Genomic DNA, 19,722 nt, shown 5'->3' with positions numbered 1-19,722 from the left:
GCCCCATCAGATCATCATAGTACAGAAATTGATACAATGACTAATTTAGAGGATCTCTTCATGTCTCTTTATGTCTGCATGTGAATAAAAACAGGCGACTTTAAATCCAACACATAGAACCTAAAAATCTCATATAATATTCAAATAATAATGATGCAAGTACCCCAAACCCAAAAATGACTCATACAGTAACCAGGTTTCAAGTTGTATTACAGTTTTTCTCCATTGGTTTGGCTCATTTCTTGAAACAGAAATGACATTCTCAAAATGACATGGACAAAACTCCAAACCTCTTGGCAATTGTTCACAACATACTGGAACTTCTCATTCATTTCATGAAATTGCAAATGTCTTAGTACATGTCTCAATGTCTCAGTACATCTTTGCATATGATTTAGTACAGTTAGCCTACAGTTAGCACAATTTCCAAGTGAATAGATCTTGTCAATCTAAACTGACTGTTGGGTTCTCAGTCTAATGGTTGTTCTCTCCAAAACATGTCAGCATCATTTCATTGTATAAGTTATCACATGCACAATAGTCTGTTCAATTGTCAGAATTAGTCAAGAACATAATATCATGAATAATACCATATATGAATCTCTTGGAACATTTGATAAATTGTTTACAGTTTTTTTTCAATATTTTTTTTTCTGTATAATGAAACTGGGATCCACTTTGTCGTCATCTTCACTTCCAGACCACAGCAGAAGTTTTCTTTTGCAAATGTGTTCATACCTTTTCATTGGATTCACACATTTTTCACGCTCTTTTGCACAACACTTCTCACATGTGTCATTTACATGGCCCTGACTCCATTGACTTCACTGTGGTAGTCAAAAGCAAAACATCTGCTCACAGCTGATAGAAATGAGCTGCATCACTGTGAAATCACTAGTGCACCTGCATCACTAACCTTTCCACAAATCACCATTCACCAGTCAATCAGGATGCACCTACAAAAAAGGGCCCTATAAATTGTATTCTGTATTTTTTTTTTTCAACTCCTTTGAGTTTTTCTGTGTAATACTGTATGTGAATTATAGTATTTCAGTTTTTGCCATAAATACAGTAAAATTTCACCTTATAGTCTTTGAGTTTGGATGCAGTTCTTTACTGTAAGTTCACATTTGAATGTGTAGCTCACAGGAGAACCTTGTTCAAACTGACAGCTGTATTTTGTGTTCTGCTGTCAGCTGTGTTACAGTACAGTAGAGCTGATTGAAGGAATCTACTCATTTGGGCAGAAGTTGAGTTGTTTGAGGGACATATTGGCTTCTGCTCCTTGCTTTACAATATGTAGCTATGTAAATTGTCAAAGTAAGGTTGAACCTGCTCAGACTGAAAAGGGTGTGTTGCATTTTGGTGTTGAGTATGAAGTGAGTGAGTGGCTGGATTTACTCACCTGACTGCAAGTTGTATTGGGCGGTGACAAAATGTGCTTTTGCTGCATGTTTGAAATGTTTTGTCATGGTAAGAGCCTTTTGCAAACAAAATGTGTTATTTTGGGAAGAGAGCCTCTCATTAGGCCGATGTATTAGCTGTTTTGATACCAGGGTTTCTGAGTTGACAGAGGAGGTAAAGCGATTGAAAAAAAAAAAAACTGTAATGGTTACAATTTCCTTGGCAGTATGAGTGCAATGTGTGATGTCAAACCTTGGAGGCTACTCTTACCGTAAAATCCTATTTTTTTTTTTTTTTTTTTTTTTTTTTTTTTTTCAGTTTTATACACAATTGTATTCTGTTAGCTAGACAAAAATAATTAGTACAGTAACCACTGTCAGTGAAGGACTGGGCTAAGACTGAGAGGTGGACATGAGTGATATTTCAGTGGTCCTCTGCCATAGTGACAAAACATCTAAACATTTTGACTTGCAGTGCTTACACAATGCCAAAGGGACGATGCATTTTGGGGGCACTGACTACTGATATGAGAAGGAAACTTCATTTTGTCACATGAGTGAACTGTTTTGGGAGAGATATGCGCTTTTGCAGGTGAACCATGGTGTTATGCTGAACCATCCAGGTTATTTTGGCAAAAGCACCAAGCGTGTTGAGAACGTCTGGTCTGTTTCAAGAAATGAGCCAAAGCAATTGAGAAGGATCTTTCTCATTTTGGAGGCACTGACTATTTATATGGGAAAGGAATTTAGTTCTGAAGCATGAATGAACAGTTTTGGGAGAGATATGAGCTTTTGCAAGTGATCTATAGTGTTGTGCTGAACTGTAAGACTGTTTTGCCAAATGATCTTGAAGTTTTGAGAATGTAATTTCAGTTTCAAGAAATGTGCCAAACCAGTGGAGAAAAACTGTAATACTGTGTTTACATTACTGCTTCTCTTCTGCAAGTCTAGATACTTTTATTCCATGAGAAGAATAAAAAAAAATATTTTTAAAATGCAGCAAACACAATTTCCATTTCTGGACTGGAAAACTTGGCTAATTTCTGTCTAAATGGGATGTTTGGGCTGATCAGTCCCATTATTACATCAGTTTTTAGGGCATCTATGATATATTTGTAATGAGAATAATATGCATTAATCTGTATTCAAGTGAAAAAAGACATGTAAGTAAGTACTTAGTATAGAGTGGAGTCATCGTATAAAAAAAATAAAATAACATATATATAAAAAAACAAAAAAAACAACAACCTGTAAATACATACCTGATGTATCAGCGTGTGTGTGTGTGTGTGTGTGTGTCGCACCTCCCACCCCTAAATTACACACAGTGATGATTCTGATACTGTGTCTACCCTGATGAAACCTGATGTGTGTGTGTGTGTGTGTGTGTGTGTGTGTGTTGGGTTGCAGTGTTCAGTGTGATCTGTCCGAGATGCAGTTTCTCCTCACTGTCATGTTGAGTCGGCTTCTGACTCCATACTGACTCCATATTACAGTTTTTCTCCACTGGTTTGGCTCATTTCTTGAAACTGAAATTACATTCTCAAAACTTCAAGATCATTTGGCAAAACAGTCTTACAGTTCAGCACAACACCATAGCTCACTTGCAAAAGCTCATATCTCTCCCAAAACTGTTCATTCATGCTTCAGAACTAAATTCCTTTCCCATATAAATAGTCATTTCCCCCAAAATGAGAAAGATCCTTCTCAATTGCTTTGGCTCATTTCTTGAAACAGACCGGATGTTCTCAACACTCTTGGTGCTTTTGCCAAAATAACCTGGATGGTTCAGCACAACACCATGGTTCACCTGCAAAAGCTCATATCTCTCCCAAATCAGTTCACTCATGTGTCAAAATGAAGTTCCTTTCTTATATCAATAGTCAGTGCCCCCAAAATGCATCGTCCCTTTGGCATTGTGTAAGCACTGCAAGTCAAAATGTTTAGATGTTTTGTCACTATGGCAGAGGACCACTGAAATATCACTCATGTCCACCTCTCAGTCTTAGCCCAGTCCTTCACTGACAATGGTTACTGTACTATCTTTTGTCTAGCTAACAGAATACAATTGTGTCTAATATATATATATATATATATATATATATATATATATATATATGTATGTATGTATGTATGTATGTATGTATGTATGTACATATATATATATATATATATGTGTGTGTGTGTGTGTATATATATATATATATGTTCATTCATTCATTCATTCAACCTTTATTTGGATTCGGAGAATCATTGAGGGCAAGCCCTCATTTGCAATGATGCCGAATGTACAACAACCATAAAAACAATACGGAATTACAATAAAAATAGCAAAAAATAGAATAAAACAGGGATTAAAACAGAATAAAACAGGGAATAAAACACAATAAAACAGGGATTAAAACAGAATAAAACAGGGATTAAAAGAGAATAAAACAGGGAAATAAAACAGAATAAAACAGGGACAAAATTAAAAGCAGTTACAACTATGAGTAAAATAATCAGCAATCAAGGATTTGAACTGGTCGAGGTGTACAAATGTTTTAAGTTGCAGGTCACGTTGCAAAATGTTCCAGCTGTGAGCTGCACAGAAGCTAAAAGCAGTTTTTCCAAGTTCAGTGCGTGGACGCGGTACTTGGAGCAACAAAAAATTGGAAGAGCGTGTGGAGTAATTCCTACTGGACCACCTCAATAGAGAGCTCAGATAATGAGGAAGCCTTCCAATAAGGGCTTTATAAATGAAAACAAGCCAGTGCCTATTCCGTCTGACAGACAGGGAAGTCCAGCCAAGTTTATCATACAAAACACAATGATGGACAAAATAACTGTCACCAGTAAGAAATCTTAAGGCTGAGTGATAAACAGCATCTAATGATTTTAGGGTGGAAGCAGATGCATGGCGATAAATAACATCACCGTAATCCAGGACTGACAGGAAGACTGCCTCAATTACCCGCTTCCTGCAGGACATAGGAAAGCTGTCTCTATTTCTATAAAAATACCCTATTTTCTGACGCAGCTTGGTAACAAGCATGGCAATATGAAACTTAAAATTAAGTTTTTGGTCCAGCCAAATACCAAGATATTTATACTCTGAGACCCTCTCAATGTTATGACCGTCCAGGGTCGTAATACACAGTGGTATGTTGATATCAACATCACTACGAGAGAACAGCATAAATTTAGTCTTGTTTGGATTCAGTAGTAATTTCAAGCTGAAGAGAGCATCTTGAAGTGCATTAAAAGCCATTTGAAGGGTTTCAACAGCAGACTGAGCAGTATCGGCAGAACAGTATAGGACTGTATCATCTGCATAGAGATGAGCATTACAGCCTGTTATAGAGGTTGTAACATTATTAATAAAATTGAAAACAAAATTGGACCCAGAATGGAACCTTGAGGAACCCCTTTTGCCAGTGGCAGGAATTTAGAGCGATTTTTACCCAGGATTACAGATTGTTGTCTATGAGACAAATAATCACAAAACCAATTACAGGCATTCAAATCAAAACCAATATCATATAATTTCTGAAGCAGCAGAGCATGATCAACAGTGTCAAACGCTTTTGTAAGATCAACAAAAAGTGCCGCACAGTATTTCTTGTTATCAACATCAGAAATAATATCATTTAAAACCATGGTAGTAGCAGTGATGGTACTATGTTGGGCTCTAAAGCCAGATTGATTTGGGCTCAACACAGAATTTTCTGAGAGGAATGATTTGAGCTGCTCATTTACAAAAGATTCCAGTATTTTAGCAAGGCAGGGCAGTTTGGAAATCGGCCTATAGTTATTTAAATCATTTTTATCACCACCTTTATGCAGTGGGATTATGTGAGCAGATTTCCAAACTAGTATATGTATGTACTGTATATGTATATACAGTACAGGCCAAAAGTTTGGACACACCTTCTCATTCAATGCGTTTTCTTTATTTTCATGACTATTTACATTGTAGATTCTCACTGAAGGGATCAAAACTATGAATGAACACGTGGAGTTATGTACTTAACAAAAAAAAAGGTGAAAAAAACGAAAACATGTTTTATATTCTAGTTTCTTCAAAATAGCCACCATTTGCTCTGATTACTGCTTTGCACACTCTTGGCATTCTCTCGATGAGCTTCAAGAGGTAGTCACCTGAAATGGTTTTCACTTCACAGGTGTGCCTTATCAGGGTTAATTAGTGGAATTTCTTGCTTTATCAATGGGGTTGGGACCATCAGTTGTGTTGTGCAGAAGTCAGGTTACTACACAGCCGACAGCCCTATTGGACAACTGTTAAAATTCATATTATGGCAAGAACCAATCAGCTAACTAAAGAAAAACGAGTGGCCATCATTACTTTAAGAAATGAAGGTCAGTCAGTCCGCAAAATTGCAAAAACTTTAAATGTGTCCCCAAGTGGAGTCGCAAAAACCATCAAGCGCTACAACGAAACTGGCACACATGAGGACCGACCCAGGAAAGGAAGACCAAGAGTCACCTCTGCTTCTGAGGACAAGTTCATCCGAGTCACCAGCCTCAGAAATCGCAAGTTAACAGCAGCTCAGATCAGAGAGCAGATAAATGCCACACAGAGTTCTAGCAGCAGACCCATCTCTAGAACAACTGTTAAGAGGAGACTGCGCCAATCAGGCCTTCATGGTCAAATAGCTGCTAGGAAACCACTGCTAAGGAGAGGCAACAAGCAGAAGAGATTTGTTTGGGCCAAGAAACACAAGGAATGGACATTAGACCAGTGGAAATCTGTGCTTTGGTCTGATGAGTCCAAATTTGAGATCTTTGCTTCCAATCGCCGTGTCTTTGTGAGATGCAGAAAAGGTGAACGGATGGATTCCACATGCCTGGTTCCCACTGTGAAGCATGGAGGAGGAGGTGTGATGGTGTGGGGGTGTTTTGCTGGTGACACTGTTGGGGATTTATTCAAAATTGAAGGCACACTGAACCAGCATGGCTACCACAGCATCCTGCAGCGACATGCCATCCCATCCGGTTTGCGTTTAGTTGGACCATCATTTATTTTTCAACAGGACAATGAGCCCAAACACACCTCCAGGCTGTGTAAGGGCTATTTGACCAAGAAGGAGAGTGATGGAGTGCTGCGGCAGATGACCTGGCCTCCACAGTCTCCCGACCTGAACCCAATCCAGATGGTTTGGGGTGAGCTGGACCGCAGAGTGAAGGCAAAGGGGCCAACAAGTGCTAAACACCTCTGGGAACTCCTTCAAGACTGTTGGAAAACCATTTCAGGTGACTACCTCTTGAAGCTCATCGAGAGAATGCCAAGAGTGTGCAAAGCAGTAATCAGAGCAAAGGGTGGCTATTTTGAAGAAACTAGAATATAAAACATGTTTTCAGTTATTTCACCTTTTTTTGTTAAGTACATAACTCCACATGTGTTCATTGATAGTTTTGATGCCTTCAGTGAGAATCTACAATGTAAATAGTCATGAAAATAAAGAAAGCGCATTGAATGAGAAGGTGTGTCCAAACTTTTGGCCTGTACTGTATATACATATACAGTACATACATATACTAGTTTGGAAATCTGCTTATATTGCAATTTCTTGAAATGAATGAGAAGTTCCAGTATGTTGTGAACAATTGCCAAGTGGTTTGGAGTTTTGTCCATGTTATTTTGAGAATGTAATTTCTGTTTCAAGAAATGAGCCAAACCAATGGAGAAAAACTGTAATAAGGTTCCTTTGTACATGACATGGGTTGTAGACTAAAAGAGAGATCCTAACCGTAACCCCTTAAGCCTCCTATTATGTTAGGGTCAATTTGACCCCATTCAATGTTTAATGTTTTTTGCTTCATATTTAATGACTTTTCCTAATGTAATGGGTACTACCAGGTAAACATGAAATTCACGATATGTTTTCAATGTCCTGTACACACTTTGTACGCATTGATTATAAATAACAAAAATCTGTACTTAGAAATAATATAAAGCCATTAAAATGTCAAAAGGGTATTTCTTTCCAATTTTAGGTCAATCAGTGAGATTTTATGGTGATTTGCATATTTTTCCATAGTGGCGTAATAGGAATACTGGATGTGTAAGTGGGTGTGGGGGAGGGGTTATGTTTTATTTAAAGGGCTATTTAGGTCATCAACAAAGAAACATAAAGTACCTGACACATAAACTTTGGTAACAATTTTAATTATAATAATTTTGTGGAGGTTTAAACTGCTGGGGTCAAATTGACCCCAAACATAAAAGATGTTAGTAAATTTGAACATAACAGGAGGGTTGATAAACCATTTAAAGACATAATCTTAACCTGACTACTACTATTATTATTATTATTGGTATTATTATTGTTGTTGTTGTTGTTATTGTTGATAATAATAATAATAATAATAATAATAATAGTGAACATGTTTTCAGTTGAGATTTAGAGCGGTGACTTGGCCCTGCTGATATTCTTGCACAGGCCTTTGCACGATTCAAGTAACTTCACCACAAACTACTGCGACAGAAATAGTGGGATTAGGGTACTGGGTGTGAGACTGAAAATGGTTTGATGAGACAGAAACATCGTATTTTTTATTTAGTACCGTAATAAACCCCTCCCTGCACCCCATTGACTTCACATATTGGCTGTACCACTAAGAATTTGATAATATTGCTTGTATCTTTTTGTGACTTAAGAAAAGAACAAATTTGTGCCAAACCCAAATGACATCGTAAGTAAAAGTACAGTAAACTTTAATATTCTTGCCAGGCTGAGAAAATTTGCTGGCCATGATGGTCTTGTTGAGGTTGAAGATCTCTGATGTCCGGTCTCAGCTGCTGCTCTGCTGTTTTTCCTTTATTTGACATCCTCCTTCTAGTTCCCTCCCCTAAATCATGAGCTCCTTGCATGATCAGCATGACAACTGTGGGTGTTTTCTTATGAACAGATAGATCCAAACTCACTGATGTGTGACACTTACTTTTACTCTCAGATTACATTTCAGGTAAAAGGGTAAAGAGAAGGCAAGATAAAAACTGCATATGTAAATACTAGAAGGATCAAATTTGTCCTTCCAGAAAAAAAGAGAGTTTTACATTGTGTGAGTACACTGAACTTTTTCTGAAACAAAACATATATCTTAAAAAAGGAACAAACATAAGGTTTTGGATCTCTGTGAAAATCTAATTCTGAAACACAAAAATGCATGTTTATAATTACTGCATTTTTTGTAAAGTAAAACTACTTCTTCAAGTGAAGTAACATAAAAAGGAAAACCAAAGGCATCATTTGCAGCTGCAGCTCTCGTCCTTCCTTTCCTCCTTGTGGAAGACCTTTCCATCAGGCTGGGTGACCCAGCTCAGCTCCACACCTTCACTCAGGCCCTGGTCCTTCAGTCTCTGACGGAGCTGACAAACACAAACACTCCTAAATATTGTCTCAGTGTTTGTTGTGTGTGTTTCAGCCTTGTCTCTAAAAGGTATTTTATAGAGTGAATGTGTTTCTTGTGCCAAGACGTTCTGGGCTGCTGCTCATGCTGCAGTGATGGTGGCTAGGCCTCAGAAACACCACGCTGGTATAACACCAATATTGCAATTGTAATAACACTAGGAGGAACAGGACTGTGAGAAATCAGAGTAATAAATGTGTCCACCATGTCGTATCTCAACAATAAAGGAGGAAAATTCCATTTTGTTAATTACAGCTGCAGTTCATTGGGCCCAATCCAGCAGAACCTGTTGTACAGGATGGGAGGGGCACAGCTGACAGTCTTTTGTGTTTTCTTGTGACACTGAAGCCAGGTTAGTGTGTCGTCACTCAGCCTCAGCAGCACAGGGACAGTTAGGTCCTGTTCACCCCTGGCGTTAGAATAGGCACATGGGTCATTCCATGTCATTTCAACAAATTTTCAGGACATCCCATGCACTTGGGTCTCAAAAAATTCTGAAATTTTCACCAGTTGTTCCTTATTTATCCAATAGGCACACTGTAAAATTTTGGTTTGCTCGGATGGATACTTTTTGAGATACGGCCAATTTAGTGAGGGGGTTATGTGACGGTTTTGGCACGTCCTTATTGTTCCTCCATTTTCAGGTGTCAATATCTCAAGAACTTCACCACATAGGAAGATGAAGAACGGCTGCTGTGCTCAGTGTCAGCGCTTGTGTGTGTTTGTTTGTTTGTGCGCTGGAGGAGGCAGGCCTGACTCCTGCATCAGGTTGTGTGGCAACTCGTGGGTAAATGAATAATAAGCTGACAGGTGGACTTAAAAAATATTATAATATAATATAAATACTGGGATGCATTTCTTTCCTCCTCACATTTTCATAATTCATTAATATTCTGCACGCCACACTGGGTGCTCTGACAGGCCTGTTGGCAATCACTGCTCTGTAGCTTTTTCTTAACCGTCTTACGTTGTACACTTATTCAACTGTTTGCTGTTCAGTTAAAATGCAAGAAGCCATCTTTACCTGCTGCAAGAGGGCCTCCTTCATCTCCTCCAGGTCTGCTGAAGAGTCTGTTTTGGTCAGCCTCACCCTCACCACCTGCTTCGTCACAGCAGCGTCTGGAACAGTTGTTTTATGTGAAAGCAAAAGCAGGCACCAGAAGGTTTTTTGTGAAGATTGGACTGCCAGAGTTTCAAAATGATTTGTATGACAGCAGATCACAACTCACCACTGTAACAGGCAAAGAATAACTTTGAAGCACAAGACAAGTTCTCCCATTTGCCAGCCCTTGAAGCCACACAAGACTCTTGAATGCTGTGCTCTGGTTGTCTCTCATTCCAGTTTTGGAATGATGTGGCGCTCCCATCTGACCACTTCCACGAGTCTCGGAAGAGTCCGATCCATACTATTTGTCTGGACGGTACCAGGGTCACCATCTCTCTGTTCTCATCTTGGTTCCTCACACTGGCCAGGTCTGTGTGGTACTGCCTGCAGTAGCTCTGAGCCTCCACCCACGTCTTGGCATCATTTATTAAAATGAATCTGGGATAGGCCACAGCTTCAGTGGACGCTGAAAATATATATATTTAAGTCACATGCAGCATGTAATGTTGAACTTTACAGTGAGTATAAAGAAATATTTTCAAACAAAATTGTTGTTTCCTTTAACTTGTTGGTCCATGCCAAACAGTTTCTGTAATCCAAACTGTTTTCAAATTGTTCTACATACTGACATCAACATCCACTTGAGTAGAGTAGAGTAGAGTAGAGTAGAGTAGTAGTATTGCTATGAAGAAATGTATAAAACCTGAGAGGCCTTAAGGGGGCGCTATAATTGCAATTAAAAAATCTCAATTAAAAACAAATGCTAACCCTAACCCTAATATCTAATGTAGGTGCAAAGATTCATGTGGTCATGATAAAAGTTTATTTTTTGTTTTTTTTATGCAGTCTTCACCAAATGAGGCATATGGCATACAGCATATGGGAACTTATTAATTAGATTTTTTTTTTTTTTTTTTTTTTTTTTTATAATAGACACTGCTTTGCTTTAACTGGCTGCAAAAAGTCATACGAAATGTCATCGATCCATAGTAAACCACACAATAAATTTTGAGACATCATATATGTAATTCTGGCCTAAGGGTGGTGCTCGAGGAAAGGTATTGGGGTCATCAAAATCAAAAGGACTGTTCCTTTAGGGAGCATGAATACACACACTGAATATCATGGCAGTCCTCTAATCATATTTAGTGGTATCTCATGCACAACATGGCATTTTGATCCTAAAGGTGGCCCTAGATGACATGACAAAATTTACAGTGAGACATGACTACGCTAAACAAACTCAGATCAATGAATTTGTTGGCTGGTGTGAGGATGCTTTTCTACAGCTTAACATCACTAAAACCAAAGACATGTGCATTGATTTCAGACGTGCTCCCCCAGCCCCCGAGAGCACAGTTATTAAGGGCCAGTCAGTGGAAGTGGTGTCTAACTACAAATACCTGGGTACTTTGATTGACAACAACCTGAAGTTTGATGCCAACACTGACATGATTTGCAAGAAAGGCCAGCAGCGCCTTTTTTGCCTCAGGAAACTGGCAAAGTTCCAGGTTGGCAAGATGCTCATGTCGCTGTTCTATAGAGCTTACATTGAGTCTGTCCTGTCATTCTCTATCATTTGCTGGTATGGGAATCTGGATTTCAAACACAAGAATGCTATTGAAAAAATTGCCAAGATGGCTGGCAAGATTGCAGGCGTCCCATTCTCCAGTTTGAGCCACATCTTCAACAAACAAGTGATTAACAAAGCCAGGAGCATTCTTTCTGATGGCACCCATCCCCTAAATGCTGAATACCAGCTTCTCCCCTCTGGAGTTCGCCTGAGTGCCCTAAAGCCTCCAAAAACAGGTTTAAAAATTTGTTTATTCCTGTCTCTATCCGGGCCCTAAATGCTATGGGCCGGTAGAATTGACTGACTTGCTCCTGGCACTAGGGCATGCAGGTCCCGACACGGTTTGTTGTCGAAGATGGTGGTGATGGTGGTAGTGATGATGATGATGATGATAACGATGATGATGAAATGCTCAAGGTGATGATGACAATGATGTTGATGCTGATGGTGAAGATGGTGATGTGCGATTTGACAATGATGATGATGGTTTACAGTGACACTGTATTGCACTGTATTTTGTCATGTATATTGTGTGTGTTTTTTTATGTTTTTACTGACCTGCTAATTGAATTATAGTAATGGGACAAATAAACAGTTTGAACTTGAACTTGAAACTGCTTGGCAATTACTTCTAGAGAAAAGTGTACAAGTCAAATATTTGGCGTGATAGTAGTGCTAGAAGAGAGGTCATGAGGTCACCAAAATCAACAGGGTTCATCCTCTCGGGAGCATGATTATCCTCAACAAATTGCAGAGTTTCCTGCAGTAACATTGAAAATCTGGTGACATTTCCCAAATAGGTGGCATTATAACAGGAAGATAACATTACACAGCCATAACTGAGTGGCTGTTAATATTCAGCTGCAAAAACACAAGCAAAAGTATCTAAAAGGATGAACCATGTTGCATTCAGTAATTTAGGTAACATCATGGACCCTCTCAATCCCCTGTACCCACACTGTTGTTGTTCTGTCCTCTTACCGTGGTAGCAGAGGAAGGGTAATGCCCTCATGCAATCAATGTCCGCCCATAACCCGACCCAGTTTGTAAATGCACAATTTTCGGTGTAGATACTATGGGGTTCAGGGCTGGCCCACATCCTGAACTCAGTCTCTCCCTCACCGTAGTAGGTCTCGCTCTGCAGAGACCACCTCCAGCTGCTGATGTCATCGTACTGGCCGATCCACACCTGACTGCCGTGATGTTCTCCCAGAGCGTCAGTCAGCTCGGCCTCGTCCTCCTCGCTGGCCACAGTGGCCAGGTCTGTGTACGTCTGCCTGCAGGAGCTCTGGGCTTCGGCCCAGCTCTTCTTTTCTGCCACAAAGTGGTACCGACGAGGACAACAGGATGGGAGCGCGCACATCCCTGAAACCACAGTCCAAACATGTCATCCAACATATTTAGTGAATTCTTTTTGTACAAAGACTCAGAATGTGTGAATACTGACTCACTGCACTGATAATAATGCCCAATAAATAAGGCCTGATTTGTCTTACACTTCATGTATCACACACATTAAAGATTAACTCACAGGACATCATAATTAATAAAGCACATTTCTAATTTGCGTGTCTTTTTTGGGCAAATTGGATTCTGAGGTGAATTTAGGTGTGAGGATGCTGATGGCTTCATTTTAGAAATACAGAAAAACAGAAAAAACACTCACCTGATAAGACCATGATGATAAACACCTTCCCCTCCATGGTGCATAAGCTCTCTTGCACTCCGCCTCTCTGTCACTCCTCACTTGCAAAAATACTAATTTGCAAAAATGCGCAAAGCATCAGTGTGAAATAAAATAAGTGTAGTCAGTGTGTGTGCTGTGTGTCTGATCTTAATGTCAGCAGAAACTCTCTCTCACCTCTCTTTCTACTCTTTGCTGTTATGTGGGCTCCTTGTGAGAGTCTGATTATTTGCAGGTGAAAATAATCAGTCGTCACAGCGTTTTTGTTTACCTGGAACAATCCTGCTCTTTCAGCTGTAAGAGTATTTGAATAATGTCAACAGCATGTTCTCAGGATTAAATGAAATGACCTTCATTATTCAAATGATTTAGGCGGCAAATGCTGATAACATGGAAAATGTATGTAAATTTGCTTTGAACATGTAGATTAAACATACGCCATGTGTACAAAAGTTATGGGTCCACCTCCATGTTGTACCTGCAGGAGCTTCTCTGAGCTCCATCCTAAATCCAGAGGCATTAATCTGGAGTTGGTCCTTTGCAGCAGAACAGCTTCCACTCTTCTGGGAGGCTTTCTACCAGATGTTGGAGTGTCTGTGGGAGTTTCTGCCAGATGTTGGAGTGTCTGTGGGAGTTTCTGCCAGATGTTGGAGTGTGTCTGCCCGTCCATCCAGAAGAGCATTTGTGAGCTCAGTCACTGATGTTGGACCAGAGGGCCCGGCTTGCAGTCTCTGTTCTAGTTCATAATAATTAGGAAAAACTAAACTTCATGACGGATTGTAGCAGCCAAATTGAAATTTGTGTTTTGATTTTCGTTGTGATGAATAAATAAGTGTGAGGCGACACGTTTAGTTTGATCCAAAACATGATGATCCAGCCTCACATCCAGGCCTGTGGGAACAGAGGAATATGATCCGTCCTTCAGCAGCGCATAACAAGCCTGCAGTGTGTTCAATAACTGTTACTGCTGCATTTTGAACTGCAGCTGGACAAAAAAACAAAACTCAAATATCATAACACAATCGTGAAACTCCTGAGACTCTCTACTGGCTTATTGCAGCGGTGATTTGTTGAAGTTTCCGAGAAAAATAAAATGAAATATCATTTAATATTATTATTTTTAATGTATACAATAATATTTTCATTAAAATGTGTGCATCATGCTGTCAGTGACACTGCAGCCCACTTGCAGTACCATGACGAGGCCACCAGGGGGCCGTAGCCACAGGTTGGGAAACGCTGCATGATAGTCCATGAGCCAGACCACTGATCACAACCGAAAAGGTGGACAATTTCTAGTTGCTTTTTTCCTCTTCCTATATATGTCAACATTATTTATTGGCATGATAGCCTTTGCAGACTGTCAGCTTAGTGATGGTTATCATGCATTGAATATAGGGAGCCCATAGCAGAAACCAGAGGACTTCGTATAGTACATGATAAGTATTGTGGGGCTTGCTGACTTCTTGTGGACTACTCAGGCTGCCTAAATCAATCCAATATCTTCTCAACATATAAGAGAACTGAAACAATGATATTATTGGTTGCCCAGATCATATTTTGGGCTGTTAAACCTTCTTTATTGAAATTTTACGTAGGTGGAAATCAGAATTTAAATTTTCTCCTGTGTATCTATTCACATTAGAGAAACTAGGTAATACTAGCATTCTTTTTAGACACCAGATTTAAAATCCCACAAGTCTTAACTTTCATTTGGTTCCAGACTTATACATGTAGCCTTTATAGATTTGGGGACACTCATTTAAATATGTGCATGTTATTTTTGGCAAAACATGATCAGATCATAATAGTAAACATTTGACTCACCTGCATGTTTCTGAATTTGATGAAAATGACAACATACTCATGGAATAAGTCTTGCACATTTTACTTTTGAAACAATAATTAGAAAAAAAAAGAACAAGAACAATACAGACCAAGATCCTTCTTATGTCACAAAGAATGTGAAGCACACTAGTAGCCTACAGTATTTCAATCATGAGGGTTCAATCCCTACTCAAGATCATTCCTCATGTTCAGAGTCAGTCAGGTCTGCATCTGTGATCAACATGCCAAGGTCATCCTCTTGGGGTTGATTGTCACGTGTTTGCAACTTGCGAATGTAGCAGTAGGCCCTATAGAAATATGTATTATGTTTGTATGTACTGTCCTGCCTCATAATAGTGCGCCACTGGCGGCCAATTACCGAGTTGAGAGCGGAGTTGAGTATATAAGCGGTGGCTCTCTCCCCGCCTCTTCCTTTGCGCTCCCATCTGCGTCACCTTCGCTCGTGTTAGGGGTCTGATTGCAACAGGTATGTCTCGTGCTGTATTTTTGATTGTTTGTCTCGTCAATGAGATGCTTAAGGCATTTATTTTGCACCAGTGTTGTAATGGAACGAAGTACAAATACTTCGTTACTGTACTTAAGTAGAATTTTCACATATCTGTACTTTACTTCGTTATTTATATTTCTGACAACTTTTACTTTTACTCCACTACATTTCCGAAATAAAATGTGTACTTTTACTCCGATACATTTCTCTTAACCACCTTTGTTACTCGATACTTCAAAATAAAAGTTGAGTTGGTGACGTAATTCCTGTTTGTTATCGTTTCAACCGCGGCCGCCAAGTGCGAAGAAGAAGCTCCGCCACCGGACACAGTGGGTTACCCGGCTGCCCATATATGAATCTCCGCAGGCTTTCTGTGTTTTTTCGGCAGCATCTTTGTGATTTTTTGTGCATTCGTTCGTGAGTGCTGAAGGAGTCGGTCTTTAATTTGCGGTTGCCCTCGTTCGCCCTGCGTCCCATAAGTTTCTTTACCACACCGGCGAAAACATTGTTGCTGGTGGTGAATTCAGCGTCTTTTAACAGACACCAAGCAGCTCCTCCAACCACTCATCCAGGCTCAGGCCACCCAGCAAATCAAAATTCACCACAAAGTCTGACATTTTGTTCACAAAAGTCTTGAAACAAATGTAACCTAACGAGGAAGTTGAGCGCAGAGTAGTTGGTTGCTAGGCAACGCTATGTCCGTTTACACTGGCGCAGGGATATTTTGTGCTGCGGTCTGCCAGTGGGTTACACTGATTTTACAACGGCATGGAACGCGGCTCAGCCAATCACATTTAAGGATGGGAAGCACCCGTTTTATAATTTCAAATAATAACTCGCTCTCATCACAGTTGTTGCCAGTTGCCAAGTTCAGTTTGTCCAAACAGGGAGGCTGAGAGACAGAGAGAGCTGTTGATGGTGACAGAAGTTTAACAGTAATGTTAAAAAGTTGAAGCTTTTTTCTCCTGTACCCGGGTTGCTTTTACTGTAACGAAGCCACAATAAATTCATTATCAAAATTCTAACCGCTCACTTTGTTTAAATACTTTTACTTTTACTTCTAATACTTAAGTACAGAAAATATCAGAAAATTACTTTTGATACTTAAGTACAATAAATGTCAGGTACTTTAAGACTTTTACTCAAGTAATATTCTAAAAGGTGACTTTAACTTCTACCAAAGTAATTTTCTGGTGAGATACTTGTACTTTTACTCAAGTATCGCTTTCAAATACTTTATACAAGATTGTTTTGCACCGCAGAGCGACCGTATTCCCAGGCTTGTGTGTCCCTGCCGCTTGTCCGTGCGCGCGCCCCACTTCTGGCTTGTGGTAGGTGTCCTCTCTCTCTCTTGGCGTTATCGTGCATGCTTTTACCTAGCTGACGCTGGTGTGGTCGCAGGTAAAGTGCTGGTGGATGCCTGGGCTCTCTCTTCCTCCCTCGTGTGTGTGTGTGTGTGTGTGTGTGTTTGTGTCCGCCGCTGCTGACAGTTGTGTATGGGTTTTACTTTCGTAGCAACCATATTATTGTCCAGCGTTTAGCGTTAAATGCTAATGCTATCTCCGACAGGTGTATTTGGAATGAGCTACTCGCAATTACGCTGCTGACGTCACTCTCACCGGACTGGGACGGCTGCTGTTTTGTCTCCAACCGATTTGGTTCCCGCATTATCTCCTGTTTTGTCTCCGGCTGTTTTGTCTTCCGCATAATCTGCTGTTCGTCATCGGCTGTTTGTCGGCCGCTGTCTCCGCCGTTGTCTCGGGTGGTTGGTCAGCCGGAGCTAAATATGGACTGATCTTTTTAAATGTGTGATTGATTGGTAGTTATATTCTTTTCTTTTAGTTTGGATTAATTCTATCAGTTTATTCCTTTTTGTTTTGTTTCATTTGGGTATTTGTATATTGTATAATATTAATTCGAACCTTGTTGTTCTTTACATTTTGTTCAGTTAGTGGATTTTGTTGTGCTTATTTGTTTATTTTCCCTCATTAATTTGTTATCCTTTTCATTTGCTGAAGGCTGGTGGTGGTGCTGGTGATTCGGGTGGTGGGTCCCCCCCTTTCGTGTGTGCTGGGTTAGGGATTTGGTTCACTTCACAGAGTGTGTGTCACGTGTGCGTGGGTGATTTTTAGTTTGGTTGGTGGTGTGTGTTTTTTAAAAGAATCTATATTTTAGAACCTGTAAAATAAAATATTTTGTATTCTTGAACCTCGTCTCCTGCCCTCTGAGTAACAAACCTGTGTCATAAACATATAAATGAAATAATTCTCTGGGTGAAATTCCCAGGTTGGCGTTGTCTGGCAACTTTTAAGATCATCTGAAAATTCTGTACTAAATGTGCATTGCATCGCTGTAGCTGCCACACAGTTTGGTACATTTCAAGTGTTCCTTGAGCTGGGACAGTCCTGGGAGCTAAAAATCTGACCGGTAGGTAGCTTACCTGACAAAACATTACCCATGTATTTTGTTGCTAGCGTACCTGCTGCTAAATTACACCAGTTGAACAAGACACATTAAACCTAATTTTCTGGCTTCCGGATTGGTAATTGCGCTTCATGATAGCTATATATGATAGCTATATATCAGGCACCCCTTAGGAAAATCACTGTAATCACTGTAAAGTTAGAGATATTTGGCTTTCGGGTGAAATTTACGGAAAATGTAAAAAGTTCACGCTACAGTGATATTATATCATGAAAGTAGGGCATTTAAGTAGAAGCATACACTGGTGATTTCCTCATCTCAAACCATTTATTGAAACAAAAGCCAACAACAGTGGTGGGTATACCACAACAAAAAATGTCAATGTCTCAATAACTTGTCATGTGCCCTTGAGCATCAATTACAGCTTGACAACGACGTCTCATGCTGTTCACAAGTCGACTTATTGTCTGCTGAGGCATGGCATCCCACTCTTCTTGAAGGGCGGCCCTCAGGACATTGAGGTTCCGGGGTACAGAGCTCCGAGCCTCTACACGGCGACTCAGCTGATCCCATAGGTTTTCTATGGGATGCAGGTCTGGAGAAAGTGCAAGCCACTCCATTTGAGGTACCCCAGTCTCCAGCAGCCGTTCCCTAATGATACGACCTCGATGAGCTGGAGCATTGTCGTCCATGAAGATGAAATTAGGCCTGTGTTGTTCATGCAGAGGCACAATGACTGGATTAATGATGTTATTAAGGTAGTATGGGCTTGTCACTGTACCATTAGGGCAGTTCTGTACTGACTAGACACACCTGCCCACACAGTAACACCACCACCACCAAAGGCTTGTCTGGTGACAACAGTGGCTGATGCATAGCGCTCTCCTTGACATCTCAAACATTATTGGCGGACATCATTTCTGCTAAACATGAATTGGCTTTCATCAGAGAACAGCACTGAGGCCCACTGGTCCCTCGTCCAGCGTAAATGCTCCCTAGCCCATGCAAGACAATGACACCTGTGCCTGGTGGTGTGGTCAGGTACCCTTGCAGGTCGTCTAGCACGCAGACGAAGCTGATGTAAACGGTTTCGAATGGTCTGACGTGACACTTGGGTGCCTCTCACCTCCCTTTAACGTGCCTGGAGTTGAGTGGCATTCATCATCCGGTTCCACAGGGCACTGTTCACAATGAAGCAGTCATCAGTGTGGGATGTGGCCAAAGGACGTCCACTTCTATGCCTTTCTGTGACTCTTCCAGTCTCTCTGTATCTCTGTTGCAACCTGCTGATGACACTCTGTGACACTCTAAGCTCAGTGGCCACTTCTGTCTGAGAACATCCTGTTTGAAGCCTCGCAATGGCGAGGTGCTGCTGATCAATTGTTAGGTGTTGTCTTGGTCTCATGATGTCAAAATGTGAACAGCATGATGAGGAGGACTGTTTAAATACCAATTCTAATTGAACCAGGAAATTTATTGGTCGATTCATGGATCAAACACCTGTTGTGAATTTTGCCGTTAAGCTCCTTGTTAGAGAACAGCAACTTGTGCAAAAAGTACTGAAACACTGAACAGTTGAATGCACAAAAGTTGTAAACTTTTGTGCATTCAAAAGTTTACAGAAGGTCACATTAAGTTCACCTGTAAAGGTAATAATGCATTTTAGGTTCATCCTGAAATTTCACCCGAAAGCCGAATATCCCTAACTTTTTGTGAGTAGTGTATGTTATACCTTATGGAAACAGAAACATCTCAGTAGTGAAATCATTTTTATTGGTCCAACAG

At 40.2% G+C, this 19,722-nt stretch overlaps 1 protein-coding gene across 1 annotated transcript in view; it reads right to left on the bottom strand.

The window, feature by feature from the left end:
* The window catches only part of LOC115363691 (GTPase IMAP family member 4-like), a 55,002-nt gene that overhangs the window by 23,275 nt on the left and 12,005 nt on the right, over positions 1-19,722 (bottom strand). The gene's annotated exons all lie outside the window — the stretch shown is intronic.

The sequence above is a fragment of the Myripristis murdjan genome, chromosome 8, assembly GCF_902150065.1.
Source record: "Myripristis murdjan chromosome 8, fMyrMur1.1, whole genome shotgun sequence".
Lineage (NCBI taxonomy): Eukaryota > Metazoa > Chordata > Actinopteri > Holocentriformes > Holocentridae > Myripristis > Myripristis murdjan.
This window is presented reverse-complemented; position numbering and strand designations above follow the sequence as displayed.